Genomic DNA, 12,378 nt, shown 5'->3' on the forward strand with positions numbered 1-12,378 from the left:
TGAGGCTAATCACGAACACAAACACACTATGAACCCTCAAATTTCTAGCACTTTGCACAACTAAAATCTTCAGCAGGGAAATACATTTAGTACACAATGATTTGAGCCCAAAGCTTTATCATTTTATTATCCAATCAATAAAATAATAATTTTGATCCTGTACCAAGGATCATGGCCCTTGATCACTAGTATAGCTGGTATACATAGTTACTATACAACACTAGGTCTTACAGTCTACAACATCAAATATGCAATATTCCCAATGAGAAGTAGAGAAGATTCTTCAGCAAGGTGGTGCAAGGGATGATGAGCCCTGACCTTAGATGTATACACTATGTACTAGGGGAAGCACCCATTATGAGGGTGCTCCCCTCTTTTTGTAGATGATCTATTTTTTTAGTGATGGCCCATCGTGTACATAAACCTTAATTTTTGATATATATATATATATATATATATATATATATACATATTTTTGTGGCTTTTATGATGTGTCATTTTGATTATAATGTGATGCATTCTTATTTTTATTGATGGGATGGATACTGTTTATTATTCTTATTTGTCTTGATGATGGTTTGAATGTAACACTTGCCATTCTAGGATTTGATTAGCAATGCGGTCCATAACATGATTTTAATTTCTCAGTATATGAAAAATTGTGATATGATCAAAACCACATGCTAGTAGTTGTGTATGTAGGTATTTACAAAAAAAAAACAAGGACCACGAACATGGAAACTTCGATTTGATTGTGATATGACACAATGGGAGTCAAGGAACACATGTAAATGAAAAATAAACCAAAAGGAATATGATGGCCTATAAAACAACTTGATTATTAGTGGTTGACCACGAACATGGAAACTTCGATTTGATTGTGATATGACACAATGGGAGTCAAGGAACACATGTAAATGAAGAATAAACCAAAAGGAATATGATGGCCTATAAAACAACTTGATTATTAGTGGTTGACCCAATGTATACATTTTTCTGATGGAGAATAATCTAATTAGGAGAGTAAACTAGTCAGGCTGCCACAACAAGGTTCTGTGACCATCGAGAAGAACCATCAGTGAACCAATGATAGTAAGATGGTGGATGATCCATATGCGACACATGATAAAAGTAAAATTTAGAGTACATCAACGATGAGGCAATCATAAAAATAAATCATGGTATATAGTAACATCATAAGGCCGAAAATGTAGGGTTAGAGATGGAATTTCTTGAGTTATAGCCCGTTGTCGGGGTCTTTGAGATAGGTCCCGTCAGGTTCTACAAACATGCAGGAACCTTTCAAAAGGAATTGTTTAATAAGGTATGGCCCTTTCCATATGGTTTCAAACTTTCTAGGTCCCAGGGATTCAATGGCGACATCATCCCAGAGTACTAAATCCCTCTTATTGAATGAGCAAGGGGTGACATGGCGATCAAAGGAGGCCTTGGTTCGATTTTTGTGGGCTTCATTATGCTAGAGGGATTTTCGTCCACTTTCATTGACGTGTTCCAGTTGGATGAGCCTTTGTTTTAATGAAGAAGTATTTGGGAGTATGACCTTGACCCCATAGACTAAGTGGAATGGAGTAAAGCTAGTGGAAGTTTTGATCTGGGTACAATATGCCCATAAGGCAGAGAAGAGCTTGTGGTGCTAGTTTGTTTTATGTTTGTTCACCATACACTAGAGCATCATTTTTAGGACTTTGTTTACAATTTCTACCTAGCCATTAGAATGGGGTAGTATGGGGAAGAAAAATCATGAGTGAACCCAAGGAGTTGAGATAATTACTGGAAGATGTCATTCTCAAAATGATTTCCGTGGTCAGATATGAGTTCCTTGGGCATGCCAAATCGTGTTATGACATGGTTAAAGAAAAAATGAGCTAGGCTATCAACAACGTTCTTAAATGTGGGCATGGTTTTAGCCCATTTGGTGAAGTAGTCGATTGCCACTGTGATCTACTTGTGGACATTTTGGGATGGAATATTGCAATTCATAAAGTCAATGCCCCACATACATAATGGGTTGGAAACCATGACTTATGTAAAGGAGCACGAGGGGTTCTGACTTTATTGGCATATCGTTGGTAGCGTTCACATCATTTAACCACTTGGATGCAATCACAAAAGAGAGTTGTCCAAAAATAACCAGCGTTTAGGATATGTTGGGCAATGGCCATCTTCGAGAGGTTGCCACCACAGGCCCTGCTATGGAAGTCATTCAAGACTTGCTCAAATTTGTCAATTGCAAGGCATCAATGTAGATTGGTGTCCATGCCTTGATGATAGAGAACATATCCAATGAGGAGGTAGCGTGGTGCTTGATGGCGAATGCGCCTTGTATCATCACATGTGAGTTAAGGATTGAAATTTTGAGTTTGTAGATAAAGGAGATTGTCATAGTACCAAGTGTTGTCTGTTGATATAATGAATAGGTGTTTATTTGAGAAATAATCATTCACAGGGGATCCTTGGGATTCCAAGGGGAGATAAACAATGAATTTTGAAAGGATGAGGGTTTTTTGCTTGTAGGGGAAGAAAAATGGATGACAAATTCTTGTAGAATAACAACCCATCGGGCATATTTATGATTCATCATACAACGATCGAGAAAGTATCACATGGGATTGATACTAGTAATGATGGTAGTGGTCCTTAGGATGATATAATGTTGAAGCTTCTGTATGGAGTGTACGAGGACTAGGGCAGTTGTAATACCCTCCTCCCACATCTACCCAAGCAACCGACCAGACGGGATAAACATGCGACCAGAGGCCAATATGATATGATTCAACCTCCTAAGTCACGTTAAGGAAGTGGAATCAACAGAAATACACCATACATACATTAATTATCAGCTACAGGACCCTCAGGAACCAATCCAATACTTTAGAAAACTTGCCTTGGGGTCCCCCTGAGATTTTGGACAATTAAAGGCTTAATCGCTCCCATGCTTTAGGCATGAGTGCGACCAACAATCCAAAGTCGCTCTCACAGGCTTGCCTACCAGTGGCCAGAGACCAAAACTACCAGTGCTATGCCAATGACTCCAAGATTTGAGCCACTTTTTCAGGCCCAGAACCTAGGTCACTGCCCATAATTGAACTATCTCTTTAGATTAGTAAAATAACATGGAAATGACAATACTAAAACAAATACTTGTTCAAGATCTTGACTGGACCCCTACTAGCCCTCAGTCATTTTGTCAAACATATTGAAAATGTGTAATCTACAGGTGCAATTAATAGTTCTAAGCATAGGGGTCTCATACTTAGCTGAGAATCGCTAAGAACCATTGATGCCTCAACACATCAACTTCCATTCCATCCATTAGGTCAAAGAGACATTGATTATTCAATTACAAGTAACAACATGATGAGAGCCACACATCGCTGTTGTCATAAAACACATACGTAACGAAAATAATAGCATCATAAATACTCATGAAAGTACAACCATATAGATTAAATACAATCCATCAAAATGCTCATAGAAATACAAGGAGAAATAACCCTTCATTAATGATGCAAAATCCAAATCCAGGATGGGACTTCCACATTCCACCTGACTGTAGAATCACTGAGCCAAATCTCTCTTCAATCATTCACCCCCATGCCATATTCCAAGCATGAATGTGGGATCTCATAGAACATATCTATTAAAACTCATCCAGGGGTTCCATAGGCCATCCACCTCAACCCATCAAATAGTGATTCCACCTCACAGTCAGAGATCATAAAACCATTATTAGATTGGTCTCCATCCAAGCCTTCTAGGGCTTCCAGAGTGTTTGTCCAACCAAGGCTTCCAGGACTAGTAACTCAACCCACAACTTATTCAGGGCTTCCAGAGCATTTGTCCAACCAGGGATTTCAAGACTAGTAACTCAACCCACCAAGGGCTTCCAAAGAATTTGTCCAACCAAGGCTTCCAAGACTAGTAACTCAACCCAAGCTGTTACAAAGCTTCTAGAGCGTTTGTCCAACTAGGGATTCAAGGACTAATAACCCAACCCAAGCTAAGGAAACATGAGAACCAACCAAAAAAAAATAATGAAAGTAAACCCACGTTCACCATGGTTATTTAGGAAATGGAAAGGCTAGGCAATCCATTGTCAATCCCTGCCATCCTCCATGCCAATGAAATATCACAACCCAAAATCCACATGCATATGCCATGCATGCCAAAACTAGTGAAGAAAACATACATGCAACTCGATACCTGCAAGAAAATCTGATGTAGATCCTGATCCCGATGCCCACTTGCACTTTCTTGCTCTTCCTTTGCCTTCTTGCTCCAAAAATCCAACTATGCCACACGTTCCAAAAGTGCTCCAAGAAAACTCTAAGTCTCCATGAGTATGAGAGAGAGAGAGAGAGAGAATAATGAGGGAGCTCCAAGTTACCAACTGATCCTCTAAATCCTTTTTATGAATGAGGCCTCTATTTTCTTCATTTTTCATTATTTTCCTTCAATTTCCTCCTCACATGCAACTTGTGACCTTTCACCTCCCTTTTCTCCTAATTTCCATTATTTTCATAAATAATTGTGCCAAAATGCAATTTTGCCTTTCCAAATCCTTAGCCATTGCCTTTGCCAATTTCTTAGCCATAAACAATCACAAGTTTTGCCCATCACTAGGATTCTGCCCAACATTCAACTTGGAATAGGCATCCCATCATTTGTGGTTATTATTTTTCCTTGATTTACTTTTTTTACATGGAATTTTCACTAGGGCTGTTACAGAACCCTCCCCCCTTGGCGACATCGTCCTCGTTGTTCAATCACACATATACCTCAGCAACCTGTTGAAAGAAGACATATTTCTCATGGATATTTAAAACACAACTCGATGTAGTATTTACAATGAAAGATCCACTCAAAACAAAACATCATGACAACATGATAACATACCGCATAATGGAACTTTATAACACAACTCATTATGATATTTGCAATGATAATCCTACTGAGTACCAACCCACATGACATTATAACATCATGATAACATAACCACATGATAGCATAGTAACATGACAACATAATCATAATGACATAACACCCATACCGCATAATTGAGCTTTGTAACATAGCTCATGGTGGTATTTACATCCATATACATGTGTACATATAACATCATTACCAAAAATATAAACCAAAAACATATACCAAAGCATATACCAAAGCATATATCACAACATATACTAAACACTATATCTAAGCATATATCAAAACATCATGTAGCATATACCAAACCATTATAAAGAATATATTGAACCACCATAAAGCATATACCAAACCACCATAAAGCACATATCAAACCACCATATCGAAGCTTCTTTGACTCAATCGGAAAACAAGGAAGGAGACATAGCTTGCATCTAATACACCATCTCCCATGTAGCTTCATTGAGCCCAAAGTGATTCCATTGCACTTTAACTTGCTCGATTTCTCGTTTCCGGAGCATGAGCACCTTTTTATGCAATATACACTGAGGCCCCTACTAGAATTCTCCATCTGCTTCCACCTGCAATACAGACCAGTCAATCACATGATCAACATCCTTAACATAGTTCTTAAGCAATGATACATGGAAAACATCATGGACTTTCATCGTTGGAGGCAGTGCAAGTTGATAGGCTACTGGCCCAATCCTCTTAGTGATACTGAAGGGTCCACAAAACTGTGGTGCCAGCTTGGTACATGATCCAATCCGCACACCTATTCCCCAACTTGGAACTCCTTGAACAACCTGTTCCTATCTGCATAACTCTTTTTCCTATCCCGTGCTGCCTTTAGATTCTTCTTGATCACCTACATTTCCTGTTCCATGTCTACTAACATCTATGGCCCAGTCAACACCTTGCTAATCGGATTGCTCCAACTGATAGGAGTGTTACAACTCTTCCCATACAATGCTTCAAATGACTCATCCTCAATGACTCCTGATAATCGTTGTTGTATGCGAACTCTACCAAAGGGAGATACTCCTCACTTTCTCTGCTGATGCATCACATACATCCTCAACATGTCCTCTAATATCCTGTTGATCCTCTCTGTTTTTCCATCTGTCTACGGATGATAAGCTGTGCTGAAGGCCAACTCTGTGCCCAAACCTGCAAATAACTCCTTCCAAAACTTGGAAGTGAATTTCACATCCCTGCCTAACATAATATTCTTTGGAACATCATGCAGTCTAACCACATCTCTGATGAATACCTGTGCCACATCGCTAGCTGAGAACGTAGACTTCACCAGAATGAAGTGTGCAACCTTTGTTAATCTGTCCACAATGACCATAATGGAATCATGTTGTTTCACTGTCTTCAACAACCCTGTGATGAAATCCATGGAAATAACCTCCCATTTCCATTTTGGAATCACAATCGGCTATAGCAGTCCACTGGATGTTTACACTCTTCTTTCACTCGCTAACAGTCGAAACACCTTGCCACAAACTCTGCTACATCCCTCTTCAAATTCAACCAATAGTAAAATCTCTTCATTGCAGTTAATGTCTTCTGATAACCTGGGTGACATGAATAAGGCTTCATGTCAAACTACCTCAAGATCACCTTCTTGAGCTCACTGCTATCTGGCACATATATCCTGTCTCGGAACCTGTCCAATCCATCCACTGTAAGACAATAATCCATACCCTGTGCAACTGCACCTGTACCAGTACCCTGCTGCGACCTGTGCACATTCTCCATATACATAACATCATGTTGACCTGCCTGTAAGATCATATCCTGTAAGTCTATCCCATAGAAGCTCATGGCTACCAAGTTATGTACCAATACCCGTCTGCTGAGAGCATCTGCCACCCTGTTCTCTTTACCTTTGATGTACCTGATCTCGAAATCAAACTTGTTGATCATGGCCAACCATCTAGCTTGCTTGGCATTTAGATTCGAATGGTAAAACAAATACTTCAACCCAATTTGATCGCTCATAAGTACAAATCTATTGCCAAGAAGATAGTGTCTCCACATCTTCAGTGCATGTATGATCGATGCTAACTCAAGATCATGTGTTGAGTAGTTCTGCTCGTGCTTATTTAGTTTCTAGGACTCATATCATATTACCTGTCCATCCTACATAAAGACTCCACCAAGTCCTCTCCTCCAAGCATCTGTGAAAACCAAAAAGTCTTTGTGCAGATCTACAATATGTAATACTGATGCATGTGTCAACAATTGCTTAAGTTTCTCAAATCTAGCCTCACACTCCTCAGTCTATTCAAACTTCTTACCTTTCCTTTGCAATTATGTAATGGGATAACCAATCTGCGAGAAGTTCCTAATGAATCTCCTGTAATATCCTTCCAGGCCCATGAAATATCTTACTTCATCCACACTCTTAAGAGATACCCACTCCATGATGGCCCTTATCTTCTCTGGATCCACTGCAATGCCTTCCTTGGAGACAACATGTCCCAAGGAGCGTACCTCAGTCTAAAAGAAACTACACTTGTTGAGCTTCACATACAACTGATGCTCCCTCAACAACTTGAACAATGTTGCTAAATGCTCGACATGCTCTTCCTAATTTTTAGAATATACCAGTATATCATCAATGAATACAACGCAACACACTATTCATCAAGCACATGAATGTAGGTGGAGCATTAGTTAAGCCAAATGGAATCACAACAAACTCATAATTCCCATACCTAGTCCGGAACACAGTCTTGTAAATGTCTTCCTCTTTGATGCGTACCTGATGGTATCTGGATCTCAAGTCAATCTTCAAGAACATTGTTGCTCCCTTTGGCCTGTAGTCAATGCATAATATGAGAGTACCATCTTTCTTCTTCACAAATAAGACCAATGCTCCCCAAGGTGATACACTTGGCCTAATGTATCCCTTGTCCAAAATTTCCTTTAACTCAACTTTAATGCAACCAACTCAGGTGTGCTCATCCTGTAAGGTTCTTTTGATGCTGAAGCTGCCCCTCGCACTAACTCAATACAAAAGTATACCTCCCTGTGAGATGGAAACTCTATAACGTCCTCAGGAATATATCCTTGAACTATTGTAGAACTGTGTACTTGCTCAATGCATCTGCATCCTCAACCTCCTTACCCTTATCACTAGAAATGTGTACTACAAATAGTTTGCACCCTTTCCTACGGCTACGCTTTGCTTGCATAACTGTCACCATCCTAACTGATGTAGGTTTCTTCTTTCCCTGTAAGACTCTTGGTTCTCCATTTTCATCAACACACTCAATGGATTTATCATAAAAATCTACTTTGGTTCTATGAAGATACAACCAATCCATGCCCAACAACATACTGTATGATCCTAACGATAATACATTCAAATGTACTGTGGTAGGCATATTATTCAAGTCAAATGCACAAGATCTTACCCAATTATGGACTTGTTTCTTCATACCTATAGCCAATTGTACTAACAAAGACTCTGCATGCAATTCCTTACTCAAACCGCACTTATCCACCAAGTCAGGACTAACATAGCTATAATTAGATCTAGGGTCAATCAAAATAGAAATAAGTTGATCACAAAGTTTACCGTCCATCTCAATGATAAATGTCTGATGCTCTGCCTGTTTTTTATCCAATGCTGCATAGATGTGTGGAACACTTTGACCAACATCCGCAACGGTCTACGCCTCATGTGCACTGTAGATCTAAGGTCTACCACCCTGATTCTGCAGACAATATCTCCTACGATGATATTTGCCACAAGTCCAACACTCTATAGGATTCCAACTTGTCTCCTTGTTCTATTCTCCTAACCAGAATCCTAGTTCTCTATTTGATGTATTGAACTTCTTAGGTGGTACAACATTCTCCTTGTTACCGGTGTCCTGTGGTCATACTCACTTCTTGTCCCATTTTCCTTTGTTCTTTGCATTACCTTTCCAGTCTGGCTTAGTCTCAATTCTGCGCTTTGATTGTTCATAGAAATGCTTTAGTTTTTGGATAGCCTCCTCCAATGATCTAGTCTCATCAAACTCAATCCTATCTTTGAATGCAACCGATACCCCACTAAAAAATATCCGAATCTTAGCCTTCTCCTCCTTGACATAAGGCACATATCTCAGCAACTCTAAGAATCTGCTAGTGTACTCATCATCTGTCATGGATCCCATCTTTAGCTCATAGAATTATTTCACCCTGTCATCAAAGTATATTTCTGACAAATACTTATTCTTAAATAGATGCTCAGTTTCACTCCTAGTCAAATCTTCCTCATTTATACCTCTGACATTCTTCACGTCTTACCACCAAATGTCTGCTTTTCGTTTGAGACTGAATGTAGCCACTCTAGCTTTCATTTTCTCCGAATAATCATGCAATTTGAGAACTTCTTCATGCATAACAACCATGCCTCTACATATTACGATTTATTTACCTCTCTATCAAAATTAGGTGGCTTTTATTTCTTAAACTCATCTAAAAAATACCCTTATCACTCATCATGTAAGGATGATAACGATGACGATCATAATTCTTATCTAAATCAGAACTAGAATCATACCTATGTCTATGCCTCCTCCTATCCGGAGTGTCCAACAATATGACATCTCTAATTATGTCATCTCTATCTTATCGATGACCACCATGCGATCTACTACCATATACCCCATTAGTTCTATCCTCCTTCTCATGGCTGATCCAAAGCAGTCCCTGTCGTTGCAAATTTGACAAGCTCTAAATTATGAATATATTTACCTCTGTTAACTTTTTCTGTGCCTGTATGATTTTGTCATTATCTGCTTTACAACTCCTTATTTCTTCCTTTAAACTTCTTAGTGTCACTGCCAAGTCGAAAGAGTTCCCAACACCATACTTCTCTTCTGATTCATAGGGAGAGTCTTTGTAGTCAACCATCTTGTTAGCCATTTGATATTTCTTCCTGCAAGGTGTACGATGTCAGCTAGACAAAATCACAATAAACCAACGTACCTTAGTATAGCTCGGGGAGGATACCTTGTCTGCAAGATAAAAAAATCAACGTGATACATGTATAACATAGTCATGGAAACATATATAAACATAAAACATAAGCATATGACCATGCAACCATCATTCTAGCTAGGGTCCAGTCATCAATGCATGACCTCAACAACAAAACACACCACGACTTCATGCATGACAACCACTATCATTACGCCACTATACACTTGACCACATGCAAACGTGAACATGCATAAGCGATGCATAACCATCCACACATATGCCTAAACACAAATGACCAAGCATGAATGAAAAATATTTGAAATTAAACCTGCAAGAATGATACATGCAACCAAGCATACAAGAATGTAACCAAACATGCAAGAATGTAACCAAGCATACTACAATGATACATGTAAGTGACATAAATCGACATGTAACCAGTCATACACTCACAACGATGCATTCCACAATAACACCTCAAATTTCACATGATGACATCACTACAACCATGAACAACATCATGCAAATACAACAAGCACATGGAATGCAAGGGTGAGAGACACACATGAAACTGACATGCATGCATGACCAACACATAGCCCATCCAGTCCGAGGGGTGAACCATGCTCTGATACCACTCTGTAACACCCTCCTCCAACATCTACCCAAGCAACTGGCCTCTCGGGGTAAACATGCGATGAGAGGCCACTATGATATGATTCGACTTCCTAAGTCACATTAAGGAAGTGGAACTGACAGAAACACAACATACAAACACCAATCATCAGTTACAGGACCCTCAGGAACCAATCTAATACTTTAAACAACTTGCCTTTGGGTCTCTTGAGATTTTAGACAGTTTAAGGCTCAGTTTCTCCCATGCTATAGGCATGAGTGCGACCAACAATCCAAATTCGCTCTCATAGGCTTGCGTGCCAGCAACCAGAGACCAAAACTATTAGTGTTATGCCAACGAATTCAAGATTTGAGCCACTTTTTCAGGCCCAAAGCCTAGGCCACTGCCCATAATTGAACCATCTCTTTAGATCAGTAAAATAACATGGAAATGACAGTACTAAAGCAAATAATTGTTCAAGATCTTGGTTGGACCCCTACTAGCCTTGATAGGCATTTCGTCAAACATATTGCAAATGTGTAATCTACAGGTGTAATTAATAGTTCTGAGCATAGGGGTATCATACTTAGATGAGAATCGATAAGAACCATCGATGCTTCAACACATCAACTTTCATTCCATCCATTAGGTCAAAGATACATTGATTATTTAATTACTTGTAAAAAAATGATGATAGCCACACATGGCTATTGTCATAAAACGCATACATAACCAGCATAATAGCAACACAAATACTCATGAAAGTACAACCATATAGACCACATACAATCCATCAAAATGCTCATAGAAATACAAGGAGAAATAACCTTTCATTAGTGATGAAAAATCCAAACTTGTGATGAGACTTCCACATTCCACCTGACCGTAGAATGGCTAAGCCAAATCTCTCTTCAGCCATTCACCCCCGTGCCATATTCCAAGCATGAATGTGGGATCTCATAGAACACATCAATAAAAACTCATCCAGGGATTCCAGAGGCCATCCACCTCAACCCATCAAACAATGATTCCACCTCATGGTTGGACATCACAAAACCATCATTAGATTGGTCTCCATCCAATCCTTCCAGGGCTTCTAGAGTGTTTGTCCAACCAAGGCTTCCAGGACTAGTAACTCAACCCACAACATATTCAAGGCTTCCAGAGCATTTGTCCAACCGGGACTTCCAGGATTAGTAACTCAACCCACCATGGGCTTCCAAGACTAGTAACTAAACCCAAGCTGTTACAGGGCTTCCAGAGCGTTTGTCTAACCTGGGCTTCTAGGACTAATAACTCAACCCAAGCTAAGGAAACATGACAACCAACCAAAAAACAAACAATGAAAGTAAACCCACACTCACCATGTCTATCTAGGAAATGGCAAGGCTAGGAAAACCATTGTCAATCATGAGTATCCTCCATGCTAATGAAAGTTCACAACCAAAAATCCACATGCATATGCCATGCATGCCAAAACTAGTGAATGAAACATACATGCAACTCGGTACCTGCAAGAAAATATGATGTAGCTGTTGATCCCGATGCCCACTTGCACTTTCCTTCTCTTCCTTTGCCTTCTTGCTCCAAAAATCCAAGTATGCCACACCCTCTAAGAGTCCTCCAAGAAAACTCTAAGTCTCCAAGGGCATGAGAGAGAGAGAGAGCCTTAATGAGGGAGCTCAAAAAATGAATTAACAAAAGGTTACCAACTGATCCTTTGAAGCATTTTTATGAATGAGGCCTCTATTTTCTTCATTTTCCATTATTTTCCTTCAATTTCCTCCTCACATGCAACCTGTGACCTTTCACCTCCTTTTTCT

The sequence above is a fragment of the Pinus tabuliformis genome, chromosome 1_2 (assembly GCF_031772625.1).
Source record: "Pinus tabuliformis cultivar Carrire ecotype Pingquan chromosome 1_2, CPIR1, whole genome shotgun sequence".
In the NCBI taxonomy this organism is placed as follows: domain Eukaryota; kingdom Viridiplantae; phylum Streptophyta; class Pinopsida; order Pinales; family Pinaceae; genus Pinus; species Pinus tabuliformis.